This window comes from Eucalyptus grandis, chromosome 8 (genome assembly GCF_016545825.1).
Source record: "Eucalyptus grandis isolate ANBG69807.140 chromosome 8, ASM1654582v1, whole genome shotgun sequence".
NCBI classification, from domain to species: domain Eukaryota; kingdom Viridiplantae; phylum Streptophyta; class Magnoliopsida; order Myrtales; family Myrtaceae; genus Eucalyptus; species Eucalyptus grandis.
The window spans coordinates 35,713,104-35,733,635 of record NC_052619.1 but is presented as its reverse complement, the minus strand read 5'-3'; positions in this window follow the sequence as shown (position 1 = coordinate 35,733,635).

Here is a 20,532-nt window from a genome sequence, read left to right as displayed (position 1 = left end):
GTAGGGGTGAGCATCGATCTAAGGTCAACTCTAAACCGACCCTAGACCAGCCCAACCCTACCGATCCTGGTCCGATTTCCAAGGAGACTGGGTCAGTCATTGGTCCTAGAATTCATAAACTAACACTGTGCGGGTCGGTTCTTGGTCTTAAGAGTTCTGGGTCAGTCCAACCCAAACCAACCCTGACTCTCTCTCTCTCTCTCTCTCTCTCTATATATATATATTATTTATTTATTTATTTATTTATTTATAATTTTTTTATATAGAGAAAATCTTAAAATAAACGGTGTCAACAACATTAAATAGCTATTTAGTACGGAGTTCAAATAATTTTACATTATTCTTTAATAACTTAGGTTTTTAATGTCTTTTATGGCATCAATAGTCATAATTTACGAAAAAAATGTTTTTGTGGAGAGTTCTCATGGCGTCCAAAAAGGCACATTATGGTATCGTTCTCTAGTATTCATTCTCTTTTATCTCATTTGTTCTCTTAGTCTTTAATTTGCTAAAAAAAAAAAAAAACAATTTCTCTGCTCTCCACTCGACACTCGCCTCGCTCGCTTTGGGTCACTCATGCCGCTCGCCGCTCGATGCTCGCTTGGCTTGTTGCTTCTCGCTTAACATTCGATATTCATTCTGTTCGACACTCACCCCACTTGACCCTCACTGTTTACCTTTCTTAGCTGACCTTGCTCATAATTGAACCCATTGGATCGGTACGGTCCTTGGTTGCCCTTTCAAGGAGTACAAAAAATGAAATAAAAAAATATTGGTTAGTCCTTGGTTGACCTTGATACTGGACCGAACCCATTGGGTCAGTTAAATTACTTACATTAGATTTCATTGAGGATCTATTATCTAAATCTAGTTGCTGATACCTATGGAGATTGTCCATATTTACTAGGATTAGTCTTGATGGAAGACTATATCTATTAGGATTAGTATGAGCATATAAATAGGTCATCTAAGCCAAACCCTTTGATTATTCTTATTATTTTGATTATTTGATAGCCGGAGAACACACCATCAATATCAAGAGGGTAATTGGCTAGAAGTGCTTATTCATGATCATTCAAGCTTCGCATATCTATTCTTGATATCATAAATGGCTGGAGGTTAGTACAAAAATTACATGTTTCCACAATTGATCCTGATTTTAGGATCATCGTTTTCTACAAATTTTCTAACAGTTGATATCAAAGCATGTTTATATCTTTGCCTTAATAATTTTCGTGGGGCCTTTTGATTGAATAAAAAAAAAATCGAACCGATGACTTCGGCAAAATTTGTGCGCAAGAATCATGGTGGTGGCGGTTAGGGTTTGTGTTTCGAGGAATTTTACTTGATTTTAAGCAATTTTAAGCAATTTTTGGCTATTTTCACTGAATCTTGGACCCGTGTGGTCATGCTGGTGTGGTCTCCAAAACCCATTCCTTATTTTGGTTCGAAGTGAGCTACCGAAGGAGAACCGGATGGCAAAAGGCGTAGCTGATACGAAGAATGGCCAATCGTGTGAAGAAAAAAAAAAACTCAGGCACGTGCGACCATGCACTCGTGTAGGCTTGAGGCATGTGAGGGCTGTGCGTCTGCGGGTTGGCATAGGCGCATGTGACCACGTGCCCACGCAATATCAAGCGCGTGAGATGCATGTGCATGTGCGGTGATAACTTAGCCCATGGGTAGTTTTTAATGTTATGTGATACATATTTTATAACATGTTCTACATTGATAAAATATGATTTAAGTTTATTTGCCTCAAATATATGATACATAAGTTTTCTTTAATCATAACATAGTTTTACCGCCTACGATTAGTTCTAGTATAATTGTTCTTGAGCTAAAAGGTGATAACTATAAAGAATGGAGAGAATTAATTATTCTTTAATTGAGTGGATTGATATTGATTATGCTATACAGTCATACAAACTACCTGCTCCTATTGAGGCTAGCACTCATGCTGAAGTTACTCTTTATGCACAATGGAACCTCAATGTGATGTATATAAAGACAAAACTTTCTACTAGCATTCATGGTTCAGCCATTCAGCATAACAATGCCAAAGAATTACTCGAGGTTATTGATGTGCAATTTGAATTTTTAGAGAAAGCGCATGCCATGACCCTGATTATGAAAGTCTCATCATTAAAGCTTACCAATGTAAAAGGTGTGCCTAAGCACATCATAAAGATGAGAGACATTGTAGCTCGGCCGAAAAATCCTAAGATTAGGATATCCAAATATTTTATTGTATAATATATCCTGAATATTTTCCCACAAAAGTATACCCCTTTTAAGATCTCTTACAATACACATAATACTAAATGGTCAATCAATGAATTTATGACCATGTGTGTTCAAAAGGAATGGAGGTTGCTCATGGAAAGTGTGACATCCCATATTTCCAACCTTGTTTTCTATTGAATTAATAGGACATTTCACTGACATGCCTATAGGGCGGTTCTCAAAGCTGATCACTCTCGAGATAACTAGACTAGCTGAGGAAGCTATTAAAGACTTTTAAGGCAAATAGACTTGAGAATTTGATCAAGAATCGACTTCTCGACCGTGCTCATCTTTAGAGGCCATTGCGGCAAAGTATAAAATTGATTTGAGATTAGAGATAGGTCTGATCGACTGAGATGTGTGACCAATCATGGGTGATTCCACTAAATTAAAATTCTCCGTGAGGACATGCTGAGAGCATGTGTCATAGACTTCAAGGGAAGTTAGGAAGATCAGCTACACTTAATGGAGTTTGCCTACATCAACAGTTATCAGTAGAGCATCAAGATGGTCCTTTTGAAGTACTGTATGGAAAAGTGTACAGAACTTCAGTTTGCTAAGATGAGATTAGAGAAAGAAATATCACAGGCCCAAAGTCAGTTCAACAGTCAGTTATTGTAGTTGTTGTGATCATAAAAAGATTAAAAATCGCTTAGAGCCGCCAGAAAAGTTGTATCATTGATCATTGAAGGCTCTTAGAGTTCTAAATTGGTGATTACATCTTTCTGAAGGTGTCACCAATGAGGAATACCTTGCACTTCAGCAAGGAGGGGAAAAAATTGAAACTAAGGTACATAAGTTCCTTTGAGATTCTGAAAAGAATCAAGAACCTAACGTATCGTCTTGCGTTGCCGCCGAGATTGGCGCAAGTGCATAACGTTTTTCACGTGTCGAGGTCGAGGACATATGAGCCTAACCCGACCCACATGAGTCTTGAAGAATTAGACGTGGACGATAGAGTATGTGGAAAGCCTGGTTCAAACCGTGAATCATAAAGATTAGATTCGATGAACCAAGATAGTCCCCTTGGTCAAAATGGTTTGACAACGCCACAGGATTGAAGAAGCAACTGAGGAAAGTGAGACTAGATGAGACGACGATACCCCTACCTTTTTGTTTAAGGATTGGTAAAGGTTTAAATTTCAAGAATGAAATTTTTATAAGAGGGAAAAGTTGTGACATCCTAGATTTCCAACCATGTTTTCTATTGAATTAATCGGGCATTTCACTAATGCGCCTATAAGGCTGTTCTCAGAGCTGATCACTCTCAAAATAACTAGACTAGCTGGGGAAGCTACTAAAGACTTTAAGGCAAATAAACTTGAGAATTCGACCAAGAATCGACTTCTCGACCATGCTTATCTTTAGAGGCCATTATGGCACAATATAAAATTGATTTGAGATTAGAGATAGGTCTGTTCGACTGAGATGTGTGGCCGATCGTGTGTGACTCCACTAAATTGGAAAATTCTCGTTGACCTGCACCAATCTGATTTTACTGTCGTTTTAGTACCCTGTGTTGTCAATGAGTCAAGTGGATTCATAATGACTCGAAGAAAATCGACCACGGGTCATTTGCCCTAAAAAGTTTTGAAAACTACCTAGTAATCTAGGTCATACTAAAAACACGCCGAATGGAAATTAACTGCCAATTCAAGTCCGATTTCAGAAAATGAAGATTCTATCATGTTACAATAAATTTTAGGACCCACGACTTAGTCTTAGAAGATTTTCTAACGACCGAGACTTTTTAGGAAAAAGTCGGTTTATGACCGTTTTGTGCAGAAAAGGCCGGGATTATTTTTATCACAAATTTGGGAAGCAAGATGGATATATGGGTGAAGAAAAATGCTAAAATGATCAATGAGGTATCTATTGATTCTATATAAGTCATTTGAGGTTAAATTGAAGAGAAGTGAGTGGCAAATTGAAGCTAATGGAAGCCAAATTTGTAGCTCCCTCTTCCCCCTAGCATTTTGGACCGTTTGAGATGTTGTGGGGGAGTGTCTTGGTGGCCAATTAACAGCCATGGAGGGCTGGCTTGATGGACAAGCTTGTAGGGGATAAGGGTATGGAAAAATTTGACCAAGGACCCCACCAAAGCCAACTTGTTCCTCACTCTTTCCTCTCCCTTCTCCCTTGTCGTGCATCCACCTCCATTCTCTCCCTCTCCCAGCCTTATGCGACGCCAGCAGTTGAAGAGGAGAATCGGAGCAGCTCGCCACACGCCAAGCCATCACCACTGTCTTGCCGCTCCACCTCTACCCATGCCAGGCCGCGCTTGCCATCCACCTTGCTCGCCTCCCCTCGCCCTCCGGCTATTGTGCTGTGACCTGAGGAGCTCAATCGGAGTTGCCCTTCACCGTTTCTTCACCAGTAAACCTCCGTCAAGGCCCGGTTTGGCCTATTCTATCTTTCCCGAGCCTCACCACGCTAAACCAAGTTGTTTTCTCTCCATTTCTAGCAGCAACTAGCAAGTCTTTTAGTGGGTTTCGCAACACATTTGAGGCTCAATTTGGGGTGTTTTCGGGCCCCGAACCTGAGGCCCAGTTTGGAGAAAAAGTCCCCCACAACGTTCCCGGCATTTCAATCCGGGCGGATTGTTAAGCGGGTGCGTTTAGTTTACTAATCCTTGTTTAGTAGACTAGGCCAATTGTGTGCCCGCGCACGATATTTTATTGAGTATGATAAAAGATGAGAAGAAATGCAGTGTGACGTGGCTCGGCGATTATTACATCGCTTTGGTGTAGAGGACACCTTAAAGAATGCATGTAAATTGTTGAATATATAAATAAATATATATATATATATATATATATATATATATCACCTAAAAAAACACATGGCTCGGTTGTTAGTATGTTATTATGGTGAAAACGGCACCTGAAAGAGAATGCATGTGACTCGGTGATTTGGTATATCGCCTTAGAGAATGCACGTGGCTTGGTAATTAGTACATTGCCTTGGCATATAAGATGCCTTAGAGAATGCACGGGACTTGGAGATTAGTACGTTGCCTTGGTGATATGGCACCTTAGAGAATGCATGTAGGTCGATAACTAAGTATGTCGCTTTGGTGAATCGGCACCTTAGATAATGTATGTGGCTCAGCGACTAGGTATATTATACTGGAAATTGTAAAGTATTGATGGAAATAACCGGTGAATGGTCCGATTAACATGTAATCGACTAGGTTGATTGATTGAGATATCGATTTGTGATATAATTGCTTGAATGCCTATTGAACTATGATGATTTACAGGTGGAATCTGAGGCCAAGGTAACTCCTCTAACTGTGTGTGCATAAGTAGCCCGAATAGCGTAATGGTTTACTAATTGAGTCTTAGGGGGTAGAATTTGCTGAGACGTTGTCTCATTGGTTATTAAATAACCATTTTAGGCCCATATATGGCAGTACCTCTACCTTCTCCCATAGGTTTTGGTTTATTGAAAGAAATCACCAAACAAAAGTTCAACGCATCGATGCCGGGGCATGTTGAAGGATTGGAGTACTTAATGGCGAAATCCATTGTCTGGGTTGAGATGGGCAAACCCCAAAAAATGCCCCATCAATACTGAGCATGGTACTGATACTATAGCAATGGGCAATTTGTGGACCCGATATCAGAATTTGAGGTGCCTAGGTATGCTTTGGAAGTAGTGTATGGTGAGGGCATTGCAAAACTCAGAGGTGGAGAGGTGATTGACCTAGTGACTCCCGGTCTCGAAGACCTAGTATCACTTGAGTATGCTAAAGTAGGCTCCAGCGGGAACGTGGAAGGAGGAGAGTTCGTCGAGTAAGAGGAGAACCCAGATGAGGACTCAACGAAAGACTGAAACCCCACCCCTGTTTTTAGACTGTGTTGTTGAACAAGCTTGAGTAGGACCAAACTTAGTAGTTGATCTTGTAAATATTTGCATAATGAATTGCAATGTATATAAGTGTGGGTGTTTTCGAGTTTCTAATCCTACTTTTATATCCCAATGTTTTATTATCCAGGGATTATCTTATACTTCTGCATGCGTAATAAAAGAAATGGGTTGGCGATGCGTCATGGGACGTCGCCATTAATCGACCAAGTGAGAGATAGGCATGCGTTCAAGGATCGAGACGTGACAGAAAGGGGAAAAAGTGATCATATGGCCATATAGGATAAGTATAAAGGGCAAAGTATGCAAAAGAGACAAATGTAAAATACCTCTCCAAGCTGGCATTAAGGAGAAATCCAAGTTCTGCTTTTATAAAAAGAAGAGGCACGTGAAGAAGGATTGTGCCAAATTTAAGACTTGGCTCAAAAAGAAATGTAACAAACTCTCATGTGTTTGTTATGAATCTAATGTGGTTGATGTAAGTCATAATACTTGATGGATTGATTCTGGTTTTATAATCCACATTTTCAATTCCTTGCAAGGTTTTCAAAATCATCGGAAATCAATAAGAAGTGAACAAAGCATCTATTCAAGAAACAAGATGTGTTCACGAGTGAAATTGGCAGAAAAACAGCCAAGTGCTATAACTTGGCACGGGAGGACACTTAAGTGTCATAACTTCAAAACGGTACACTTAAGTGCTAGTTTCGAAGTTAAATTGAACATTTAGGTGCCACTCCGGCGAAAATCCGACCAAATGGGTGACGTGACAATTTTCCGACGAGTTGAAAACAAAATGACGCCGTCAATTTCATATTTATGCGATAAATTGAAGTTGAATATGAAAATTCAAATAAGTATCCCAATGGTATAAGTCTTGAAACTTAAATTTAATTCTTATAGAAATTAAGAATATAAAAGGTTCTTTCTAAATTCAAGTTAAAACCACTATTGAGAACTAATCTATGTGTTACAATAGTTTCACTCGAGTTTGTGACACCTAGAGTGCCATAACTTGGCACGGGAGGACACTTAAATGCCATAACTTCCAAACGTGCACTTAAGTGCCAATTTTGGAGTAAAGTGGAACAAAGTGCCACTCCGACCAAAATCGGCCGAATGGGTGACGTGACAATTTTCCAACGAGTTAAAAAAATTATAATTTAGAAAAATTAAAATTAAAACTTAAAATTAAAAAAACTTAAAATTAAAAATATTAAATTTAAAAAAATTAAATTTAAAAACTTTAAAAACTTAAAATTATAAAAAATTAAAATTAAAAAAAATTAAAAAAAATTAAAAAATTAATTTTTTTTAAATGGGGTGGCTAAAGGGGGCGGCTGAGGTGGCAATTTTAATATTTTTTTTATTTTAAGGTTTTTAAATTCAAAGTTTTTTTTTTATTTTAATTTTTTTAAATTTTAAGTTTTTAAATTTTATTTTTAAAATTTTAATTTTTTTTAGTTTTTGTCATTTTTTAATTTTAATTTTTTTAATTTTAATTTTTCAAATTTTAAGTTTTTTTAAAATTAAAATTTTAAATTTTTAAATTTTTAAATTTTATGTTTTTCTTTCATTTAATTTTTTAAAATTTAAGTTTTTTAAAATTTAAGTTTTTAATTTGAATTTTTTTAATTTGAATTTTTTTAATTTGAATTTTTTTAATTTTAAGTTTTTTTTAAATTTTAAGTTTTTAAATTTTAAGTTTTTTAAATTTTAAGTTTTTTAATTTTAAGTTTTTTAAATTTTAAGTTTTTAAATTTATTTTATTTTTAAATTTTAATTTTTTTATTTGAAATTTTAATTTTTTTTTTAATTTTACGTTTTTAAATTTTGATTTTTTTAAATTTTAGAATATTTTAAATAAAATTAAGTTTTAATTTAATTTAATTAATTTTTATATTAATTATTTACACATGAGACACAAAACGACGTTGTTTTTGCATTTTCTTACCACGTTTGCATGCAAAACGGCGTCGTTTGTTTCCAATTCGCCGAAAAATTGCCACGTCACCCATTTGGCCAGATTTTGGTCGGAGTGGCACTTTGTTCCACTTTACTCCAAAATTGGCACTTAAGTGTCTTAGTTTGGAAGTTATGGCACTTAAGTGTCCTCCCCCAGTTATGGCACTCTACAGGTGTCACAAACTCGAGTGAAACTATTGTAACACATAGATTAGTTCTCAATAGTGGTTTTAACTTGAATTTAGAAAGAACCTTTTATATTCTTAATTTCTATAAGAATTAAATTTAAGTTTCAAGACTTATACCATTGGGATACTTATTTGAATTTTCATATTCAACTTCAATTTATCGCATAAATATGAATTGTTGGCAAAGTGGTATTTTGTCGACGGTCTATTTTAAATTAATTTAAAATACAATGTCATTTATAATGCGATGCATGTTCATAATAATGCTAGCATAAAGTGATATGTTGTGAATGATGATTCCTCAATGATGTGGCATTAAAGATTGTGACATATCTCCATAGATATAATTGAGCGATTAGTAAATGACGGAATACTTAAGGTGCGTTTATTTCACGGAAAATTCAATGATAAAGGAAAATGCTTTTTGGTAAAGTATTTTCCAAGAATATGATTTATTTTCCTTTGTTTGGCAATGTATAATTGAAAATGTTTTCTGCCATTTTGTATCCCATTAAAAAATAATGACACTTCATCACAAGAAAAAAATGAAGAAGCAAAAACTCACTGGGCGTCCTTGTGGTTGGTGACGGGTGAAGAAGAAGCAAAAGAAAAAAGAAGCAAATTCGACTTTTTATTTTTATTTTAAAAACGTTTTCCAAATTTTAATTTTTAAAAAATAAAAATTCAAATTCATTTTTAAAAATATATGTTTATAAGAATAATTGTTTGTAAACCAAGCATCAAATCTAAGCTTTGACAGATTCGGAAAACGTTTTCCAGTCCTTTCAAAAGGGAAATCATTTTCTTGAATTTAAGTTTTGCTAGGAAAACCTTTTTCCATTGACTAGGAAAACGTTTTCCATTGAATCATTTTCCTAAGTGATCCAAACGCCGGAAAATGAGGAAAATGTTTTCCCGAAAATGTATTCCGCGAAACAAACGCACCTATAGTATTCTAGATTTTATTGATTATAATACTTATGTGGACTGCATAAAGGGAAAGTAGACCAACAAGTCAAAAAAAGATGCCAAAATGAATACACAAATATTAGAAAATATGCATATAGATATTTGTAGTTTAAATATGGACTCAAATGGTTAAACATACTTCATCTCTTTCATAAATATTTATTGATGATTCATGTCTCTCTACTTGCTTCATAATAAGCATAAAGTACTAAATGTCTTTAAGGTATTTAAAACCGAAGTAGAGAAATAATACAGTAAACAAATTAAGATTATGAGATCATATAGAAATAAAGAATACTATGCCTGGTTCTCTATTATACCATAATGGTGTAGTGGAAAGAAAAAACTAAACTTTATTGGACATGATGTGGAGTATACTTAGTAGCTCCAAACTTCTTAAGTCCTTGTAGACTGAAGCTCTTAAAATGACAGTATACATATTAAACTGAGTTCCGATTAAGGCCATCCCTATGATGCCTTTTGAGTTATTCAAAGGTTGGAAACCAAATTTGCAATATGTATGTACATGGGGATACTCGTCTAAAGTAAGAGTTACAACCCACAATAAAAAAAGTTAGACCTAAGGACTATAGGTGGGTATTTTGTTAGATATGTTGAAAAGTCCAACGGATATAAGTTTTATGTCCATGTGACACCACTAGGTTTGTGGAATCCATAAATGCTAAGTTTTATGAGAATGACCCGATTAGTGGGAGAGATCAATTTATGGATCTTGTTTTTGAAGAAGATCATTTAGATATTCAACCTTCCACTTCATGTACTGAATTGGTTGTTGTTTGCAACATCCCTTCAATTCAACTACTCGTTGAATAACCAATCCTTGAAATTCCATAACCTACTAATATTGATCTGGTAAACCAAGCTGTTCAACAATTACCAGAAATTGTTGAGCATTCAATTGAACAGTAGATTCCTCATGATACTTTGATGTAGCATTAAGAATGTTTATTATAATGAAAAAAAAAATTAGCAATTCCTATCAATTATGTTGTGTATCTGCAAGAATTTGATATAATGTTTGAGCTGAAAATAATCTTGAAACGTTTTCACAAACCATGAGTTGTGATAAATTCAATTTGTGTTACAATGCCATGAAAAAAAAATATGAGTTTTATGGCATATAATGAAGTCTGAGATTTAGTGGAGTTGCTCAATGGGGTGAGGGCCATTGGTTGTAAATGAGTCTTTAAAATTAAGAAAAATTCATTGGACAACATTGAGAGATACAAAGTCAAACTCATTGCCAAGAAATTCACTCAAAAAGAAAGAATTGATTACACGGAGACATTTTCACCTATATCTAAAAAGGAATCATTTTGTATTATTTTGGCATTGATTACTCATTTTGATAAGGAATTACATCAAATGGATGTGAAAATGGTATTCTTCAATGGAAAACTAGAACAAATGATTTACTTGATATAACGAAAATGATTCTTCTTTAATACTGGTGAGTAATTGGTGTGCAAGCTTAAGAGGTTTTTGTATGTTTTGAAATAAGCATCCCGCCAATCATACTTGAGATTTCATGAGATCATCTTTTCTTTCAGTTTGGTAGAGAATGTCATGTAATAATGTATATACCAGAAGGTTAGTGAGAGCAAGATTTATTTTCTTCTCCTATACGTGGATGACATTTTACTTTTAACCAATAGTAAGGAGTTGTTACATGAGGTGAAACAATTCCTCTTTATGAGTTTTGACATGAATGATATGAGTGAACCATCTTATGTCATAAGCATTAAGAGCCATAAGGATAGACCTCAAAGTATATTAGGGTTATCTCAAGAGTCCTATATTAATTAGGTCTTAAAGAGATTTTGAATGAAAGATTGCTCACCAAGTATAACACCCATTGTGAAGGGTGACATGTTAAATTTGAACTAGTACATTTAAAACGATTTTGAAATGGAATAAATGAAAAATATCTCGTATGTTTTTGTTGTCGAAAGCTTAATGTATACTTGGGTTTGCACTTGACCTGACATTGCTTTTGTTGTGGGAATGTTTGGTAGATACCAAAGTAATCTAGTTATGAACCACTAGAGAGCTGCAAAGAAGGTGATGAGGTACCTTCAAGGTATAGAGGGACACTTGCTTATGTATATGCATATTGATAGCTTGGAGGTAATTGTTTACTTGGATTTAGACTTTGCTGTCTATGTTGATTCTCGTAAATCTATATTGGAATATATTTTTATGTATGCTGGCAAAGCTGTGTCCTAGAAGAGTGCGAAATAGACATTGATTGTCACTTCCGCTATAGAGGTTAAGTTGGTTTCCTATTTTGAGGCCACATCACATGGTATGTGGTTGAAAAGTTTCATATTGTGATTTAGAGTTATGGATTCCATCGCTAGGTCATTGAGAATGTTTTGCGACAATTCATAGTTTTCATGCCTAAGAATGTTAAGTACATCAATATCAAATATTTAGCCATCATGGAACGTGTTAAAGAGAAGAAAGTGGTTATAGAACATGTTAGTACTAAATTGACGATAGTTGATCCTTTAACTAATAGCATGCCACCAATGAGTTATAAGGACATGTAGTTAGAATAGGCATTGGTCCAACCATGTAAATTTTTCTTTATATGGAAGATTTGTGAAATTTTTATTCATTTGCAATGTTTTTCTCAATACAGTTGTAAACATTCAGTTATTTTGAGAAAAACAATCATGTTTGACCTAGAATAAGGTTTATTCATTATGCTATGTTATCACGTATGGGTTGATGAGACATATTGTGATACATGAAAGATAATACTTGTTCCAAGAAGACTCATCGCCATGATTCATATGTTTTATTTTTAGTGTGAAGTTTTATGGATTTGGTTAAATATTTGTTCAATGAAATGTTGGGATCAAGTGGGAGAATGCTATAATTAATATGATCCCACATCTAGTTAAATTACCTACTTTAGATTTCATTGAGGATTTATTATCCAAATCTAGTTGCCGACAACTATGGAGATTGTCCATACCTACTAGGATTAGTCTTGATAGAAGACTATATCTATTAGGATTTGTATGGGTATATAAATAGGTCATCTAAGGCAAACTCTTTGATTATTCTCATTATTGTAATTATCTGATAATCGGAGAATGCACCATTAACATTGAGAGGGCAATTGGCTATATGTGCCTATTCATGGTCGTTTAAGCTCTGCATATCCATTCTTAATATCATCAATGGTTAGAGGTTATTACAAAATTTACATGTTTTTGCAATTGATCTCGATTATCGAGATCATGGTTTTTCACAAATTTTCTAACAATTCAGGATAAAAATATTGTCATGATATAGAGGATGAAATAGAAAAAAAGAAAACTTGAACAATGCCAAACGTGACTAATCGAATAAATTGGGATCACCATGTGATATTTTGAAATTCAACCCCTTTCAAAATATATGAAATTGTTATTTTATCAGTGTACTGATAGTTAAATTATTTTTAACTGATCACTTATAAGTTAATTAATCTATTGAGTGGCCATAAAGGATTAAAACCCGAATGACCAAAGAATACAATCAAGGATAAACCGCTCGACCATAAGAATCAACAAGGGACAATACTACACTATTATAAGTCAATTAATGAACGAATATAAATTGATTTGGCAAGAATATATAGTTGGTTTGTGGGTGATTTTGCACGATTACCATAATCGCTGCAAACTACGGTAAATCAATTTCTTATTGATTTTGTACTCAGGCTTAATAATTGATTCATCGCGATTACATGATAATCGAAGGTCATCCATGATTTGAAGATCACAAACGTGGATCGGAAATCTACCAAGGGTCAATCACGTAAAACCTCTAAAAGCCATAACATAGTTTAGGTCATACTAATTGCATTTGATCAATTTTAACCATGAAATTTTATTCAAAATCTATCATGCCCCAAACCCTTACAGTCACGTGACAACCTGTGCCCATCGAACCTTTACTTATTCTTTGGTCATTTGATTACTACGTTCCAGGAGGCATCACTGATCCAATTCGTAATAACATTAAAACGCACAAGCAATAACGTAAACAAATCTATAACCATCAAACAACAAGGATAACTAAAAACATATTCGTATATATAGAAAAGTGTTATGAGTCAACATCTCATACAACACAAGTTCAAGCGTTAATCAACTAGCTTCTTCACCTCCAACACACCTAATTGCTTCGCCACGACCTCTTTCAAAAAGGGCCTGAGGGTATACCTATGCCCTAGTACTACAAGGGTGGTTCAAAAAGTGCTAACACCCAACGTCTACCTAAGCCCCAATGGTCTTTGGGATCTAGGTTTTCGACTCGGCGATGAGCATAGGGTTGATCAGACACCTCCCCATCAGGAACATCCCCATCCTTGGCATCCTAGCTAATGTTGCCCCAGAGCCTCCAGCACTCGGCAGACCGTCAAAGCTACAGATGGGATCGTGACTCTCGCCACCTACCCAAAAGTACCAAGCCACGAGTCGGTGTGGTATGAGATTAGGCATAACCTCATTGACCCAAATGGTCGTGACATATTGCGTATAGTGCATATCGATTGCTCCCACTATTGGGTACTTCGTCACCCCTTGACTATGCTCGATAAGGCGGCTAAAACAAATATGATCAAATGGCTTAGCCATTCTTAGGGGATGAAAACATTTCAACAAACAAATATGAGATACACTCAATGAGTGAACTTCCTAGACCTCACGTAGGAAAGTCATTCACCTTGGAAGCGCCCTAAACATGCAATTATCTATTTATGATGAAACATGGCAACACATCTCTCACTTTACTCTCATCAATCTCATAACTACCAATCTACTATTCAAGGCCATCAATGTAGATGCCTAAACAATTTCATAACATAAACTTCATGTTCTCAAGCCAAACATATGAATATGCATTATGATCTAAGTCATGCGCTCATGTCATGCAATAATTCGGACCTCCGCATTTACGAATATCATGCACTTCCAATAAACATTTGTCCATATTATTACGGCCACTTAGGACCCAAGGCTAACCCAAAGGTTCAAAATCATCTAACCTAACTGGGCATCATTTGCCTTATCGAACATGGCATGTCGTTGACTTAGGAACATCCGAATTTAATTAGGCATTATCTCGCGTAAATTGCTTAAGGATGGGTTCACATCCTATGTAATACGCATTAGGGTCTTAGGTGATCACATGGGCATACCATCACATGCTTCATTTCTTATCTTCCTCATTTAACCCATGTGATGCTCATCACAATATGTAGCTTCACTTGTCATATGCCATCATTTCATACACGTGCATTGCTTATATCACACACATATGCGTAATTCACTTCTTAAATTCATGGCACATAATCCAAATATCATAATTAACCATCAATTCACATGACATATATTCCAATTATTATTTTTAACCATTAATCCACATGGCACATTATCCAAATGTCATGTTTAACCACTAAACCACATGGCACATTATCCAAACATCATGCTTACCCACTAAACCCCATGGCACATGATCTAAACATCATGTTTAACCACTAAACCACATGTCAAATCATCCAAATGACATAGATAACCATTAAACTACATGGCACGTAACCCAAATAACATGTTTAACCACTAAACCACATGGCACATTATCCAAACATCATGTTTAACCACTAGACCACATGGCACATCATCCAAATGACATGGATAACTACTAAACCATATAGCACATAATCTAAATCACATGTTTAACCACTAAACCACATGGCACATCATTCAAATGACATGGATAACCACTAAACCACATGGCACATAACCCAAATAACATGTTTAACTTTTAAACCACATGGCACATCATCCAAATGACATGGATAACTACTAAATCACATGGCACATAACCCAAATAACGTGTTTAACTACAAACCACATGACACATAAACTTTAGATGCCTGGTTTTTTATTGTTTTCTTTGGATGGTATTCCTCGATTCTATTGTTATTATTTTGTTTTTTTCTTCTCCTATCCATGAATAGCTCTTCAGTTAGAGCTTTTATTGTGTCATTTACCTGATCCTATACTTTCCCTGGAGAAAAGGGTAATATTGGAGAATGCAAGTTAGTACTTGACTGTATGTCTAGGACTCTAGGAAAGGATTCAAGACAAGCAGGAGCGGCCTGTCCGATTTTCATTATATTACCCCACAATTTGGACAGTGGAGCCTTGTGCACTGGAACGCCCTTATAGTACTAGCTTAAGCACCTGCTTTTTTAGTTCTGTGGTGTTGCTTAATTGACATGATTGACCAATTTGGACACTGTCCTAATGTAAATCTATTGACAAGTATGGGCACAATGAATTATATACTGTATCAGAATCTGTTAATTAAAGATACTTCAGTTCCTGAATGTAAGTCTGAGAAAGGACAATGACATTACTCCTTGTTGAGAAATATTATGAGTAATAAGGGTAAAATAGTAACTTAGTTATGATTAAGGTTAAGCACATATGAGCATATATATTTGTAACCCTTTTCACTTTTTAATAATATAGAAAATAATTATCTCTTTCACATGGTATCAGAGCAAGGTTGGCCGGAACCCTAGATGACGGAGCAGCCACTTGCCGCCGTCGACTTGCCAGAATAGTTGGCTGTCGCCGCCACTCATCGTCTAAACCTTCTACCACTCAAGCGTCCCTCTTCCTTTCTCTCGCTTCTTCGTGCGGCTCGCACGCACTGCTCGTGCAACTCGCACGCGCTGCTTGCGTGGCTTGACTGCGCCCGTCGCTCAAACAACTTGATCGCACTCGTGGTTTGCTCTGCTTGCACAACTCTTGCACGCTACTCACGCAGCTTGCTTGCGGTTTGCGTAGCTTGCGCAACTCTTGCACGCTACTCACGCGGCTTGCTCGCGCTAGTAGCTTGTTCGCACTGCTTGCGAATACTTGGCGTAAGTTCTGAAATTGTGAAGCTTGAACCACGATTCCACAAAACCCTAGCGCCAATGCCGCTGTAAACTCGAGACCCATCTTTGGGAGCTGGTCCGTGCGGTTGATGGCGTAGGAGGGTTCTTGGATTTGCTGCCCTAGAATCACCGATCAGTAGCCACATCAAGTAAATTCGCTGTCTTTTGTTTCTTTTTTTTTGGGAAATCGATGCTGTTGGAAGCTGGAAGGTTGAATTTGAAGCTGCTATTGGAAGTTGGTGCGTTTGTCGGGAGGTAATAAGGAGGAGGAGAAAAGCAGAAGAGATTGGTGCATCGCCTCTTCCTTCCTGAGGTTTAGATGCGCACAATGAATGATGGATTCTTTATCTTATCTTAATTATTACTTTTAAAGTTTTGTGCTGGCTGTGGAGTACGGAAAGGCTTTTAGAAGTGGCAAATGATCGGTTATTTTCTGGCGGTTGAACAGTAACCCACTTTATTATTTGTACTGCACAAAATTTTAGAAGTGGCCATTGTGGAATATAGATTTGATAGTTATTACAAAGGATAGAGTTGCTGTTTTTCGCACTTGAAAGTAATGTTGCATTGAATCAATGGGGATATTGAGAATAAGTATCTTGGTGCTTTGGTGATTCGTATGGTGATTCAATTCAAGCCTTTCTTTTCGGAATTCTTTTTGTGTATTTGCGTGAATTATTGGAATTAGCATTGCAACCGTGAAGTTCATTTCTTGGGCTCAATCATTTTTTATTCACTAATGGCGACCTCTGGATTGACTTCTGGATCTCCTTTTGGTCATTTTCAATTAACATCTATCAAGTTAGATGAAACTAATTATCCATCCTGGTCTAAAGCAGTCGAAGTCTATCTTACTGCCACCAGACAACTGGACTATCTCACGTCTACAATACTGTCTAACACAAGTAAAGCTGCCGATTGGATTGCAGGAGATGCGATGATTCGGACCCTATTATGGAATAGCATGGACCCTAAGGTTAGTCATCACTTTATTCAATGCATCTCCACTAAAGCAGTTTGGGATAAGTGCGCATTACTCTATTCAGGGCAAAATAATATGACGCGAGTATGTGACACGTGGGAAAAGTTATTTGATATTCAGCGTGGAGATCAATCCTTGTCTGATCATTATGCTCGGTTCACCACTCTCTACCAACGATTGGATACTTATCTTCCTACCTTGAACGATCCAGATGTTCTGGCTAAACGCCAAGAGGATTTGAGGGTAATATTATATCTCAAGTCATTGGAGCCTAAGTATTCATCTCTTCGTCAGCATATTACATCTCAGAGTTCTCTTCCCACAGTAGATGAAGTCTTCTCCCAAGCTATCCGTTCTACAATTCCTGAGAAGAGTTCTTCCATGCTGGCGATGGAGATTGGTGCTATGCGTTCTCGTGGTTCTAGTGGATGTGGAGGTCGAGGTCGTGGTTATCAAGGTCGTGGACATGGTGTTGTTCATGGTGGAAGTCGTGGAGGCCGTGAAGGGGGAGTTAGGACTCGTGGTACAATCAATTCTGTGAATAATCGTGGTTCCCGCTATTGTCATCATTATCAAAAAGCCAAACATACAGAAGCTTATTGCTATACACTTCATCCAGAGCTCGAACCACCTCTTGCTGCTTATGCAGAGGTTGAGGATTCTCTTAGTCCTCCCTCAATGGCTCCACCAAGTTCAACTCAAGTTCTTAAGGCAGGTGACCCAGTTACATTAACCCGTGCTGAATATGATACATTGGTTCGCTCCCAACAAGTGACGAGATCTTCAACTCCTACTGCAACTCTGGCACAAACCTCTAAAGGTAGTTCATCGTGTTTGTTGTCTACATCGCTTGATTCTTGGGTTGTAGACTCTGAAGCTACCAATCACATGACTGGTAACTCTAACATATTGTCTTCTTTTCACTCTACATCTCCTTCATTATCAAATTCAGTTACATTAGCAAATGGTTCACAGTCTCAGGTTACTGGTATGGGAGTTGCTCATTTAAGTCCCTCTCTTTCTTTATCATATGTCCTTCACCTATCAAAATCTCCTTATAATTTGATTTCTGTTAGCTCATTGACTAAAGAACTAAATTGTTCTGTGACATTTTCATCTTCTCATTGTGTTTTTCAGGATCTGAGGACTGGATAGATGATTGGTGGGGGACATGAATCAAATGGCCTGTACTACCTTGATAAGAAGGTATTAGCTACCGCAGCTATGAAACAGACATCTACTGATGTATATCGGATGCATTGTCGTGCTGATCATCCACCACCAAACCTACTTCAACATCTATTTCCTGAGTCTAAGTCTGTGAGTTCATTTCAGTGTGAGGCTTGTCAGTTTGGTAAACATCATAGAGCTTCTTTTCCTTCCCGTATGCAGAGTCGCGTGTCTAGTCCATTTGAGTTGGTTCACTCAGATGTATGGGGTCCATGTCGTGTGTCTGATGTCTTTGGATTCAAATATTTTGTTACATTTGTGGATGATTTTTCCCGAATGACTTGGTTATTCTTAATAAAAGATCGTACAGAGATTTTTCGTTGCTTTCAATTGTTCTATTTTGAGATGTTGAATCAATATAATATCTCTGTCAAACATTTACGGTCAAATAATGCTAGAGAATACATTGCTACAACTTCTGGTTTCCAGCCTTTTCCGGAATCTCATGGTATTATTCATCAAACGTCCTACTCATACACTCCACAAAAAAAAAAAAAATGGTGTAACTGAATGTAAAAATCACCATCTTCTTGATGTTGCCCATTGCCTCATGTTTCATATGCATCTACCTAAACACTTTTGGGGTCATGCTGTTCTTACGGCATGTTATTTAATTAACAGGTTTCCCACTTCAGTTCTTCAAGGGAAGACACCATTCTCACTTTTACACCCAAATCATCCTCTCTTTTCCTTACCTCTTCTAGTTTTTGGGTGTGTTTGTTTTGTACATAATCTTACTCCAAGTCTTGATAAACTGGATCCTCATGCTGAAAAATGTGTCTTTTTGGGATACTCTCGAACTCATAAGGGATACAAATGTTATTGTCCTAGTCGTCGTCGTATGTTCGTCTACAGATGTGACGTTCTTTGAAGATCAATCATATTTTCCTTCTCAAAATGTTCCACAGACACATGGTGATAGTGATGATATTGTCCTACCAATGCTTTCATTGCCTTCTATCTCTCCAACTACCTCCAGCAAATTTCAGTTTGCTGACCGCACCTATCATCGACGAAGTACCATTCCAACTATGACAGTACAGCCTTCATCAACACCTGATTCATCGGTTCCCCCATCAGTTGTAGTGCCAGTCTCTGATCCCGATCCGCCCATTGCATCTCGAAAAGGTACACGTTCTTCTGTTGGTCGTCTTATTGATCATTATACTCCCTATTCTGGTCTTTCTGATTGTGTTCGTACACGTCATCCTATTTCCAAGTTTTTGTCATATGATCGTTTATCTCCTCCCTTCTCTGCCTTTGTCTCGTTGTTATCTTCTATTTCTGTGCCTAGCAGTATTGCTGAAGCTCTTACTCATCCGGGTTGGCATCGTGCCATGGAAGATGAAATGGAGGCACTAATTTAAAACAAAACTTGGGAGCTTACTTCCTTACCTATTGATAAGCAACATGTTGGTTGTCGTTGGATTTTCACTGTTAAAGTTCACTCGGATGGTACTCTTGATCGATTGAAGGCACGGTTAGTTGTGAAGGGATATACTCAAACTTATGGTGTCGACTATAATGACACATTCTCTCTCGTGGCCAAAATTCCTTCTGTCCATGTTTTTATTTCATTGGCTGTGCAATTTGGCTGGATCCTTCATCAATTGGATGTGAAAAATGCCTTTTTACATGATGATTTGGCTGAGGAGGTTTACATGGAGCAACCACTTGGGTTTATTGCTCAGGGGGAGAATGTGGTATGTTGTTTACACAAAGCTTTGTATGGACTTAAACAATCTCCTCGTGCTTGGTTTGGTAGATTTAGTGATACAGTTATCAAATTTGGATTAAAGCAGTGTCAAGTAGATCATTCAGTTTTCAACTCCATGTCTTCAACTGGCTGTATCCTTCTAGTTGTATATGTGGATGATATCATCATTACTAGCAGTGATTCAAGTGGTATTCAAAAACTTAAGCAATTTCTGCATAAAGAATTCAATACTAAAGATCTGGGACGTCTTTGATACTTTCTTGGTATTGAAGTATCCTATTCACATGCTGGTATCAATTTATCGCAACGAAAGTATGTACTGGACATCCTTGGTGAAGTTGGATTTCTTGGAGTA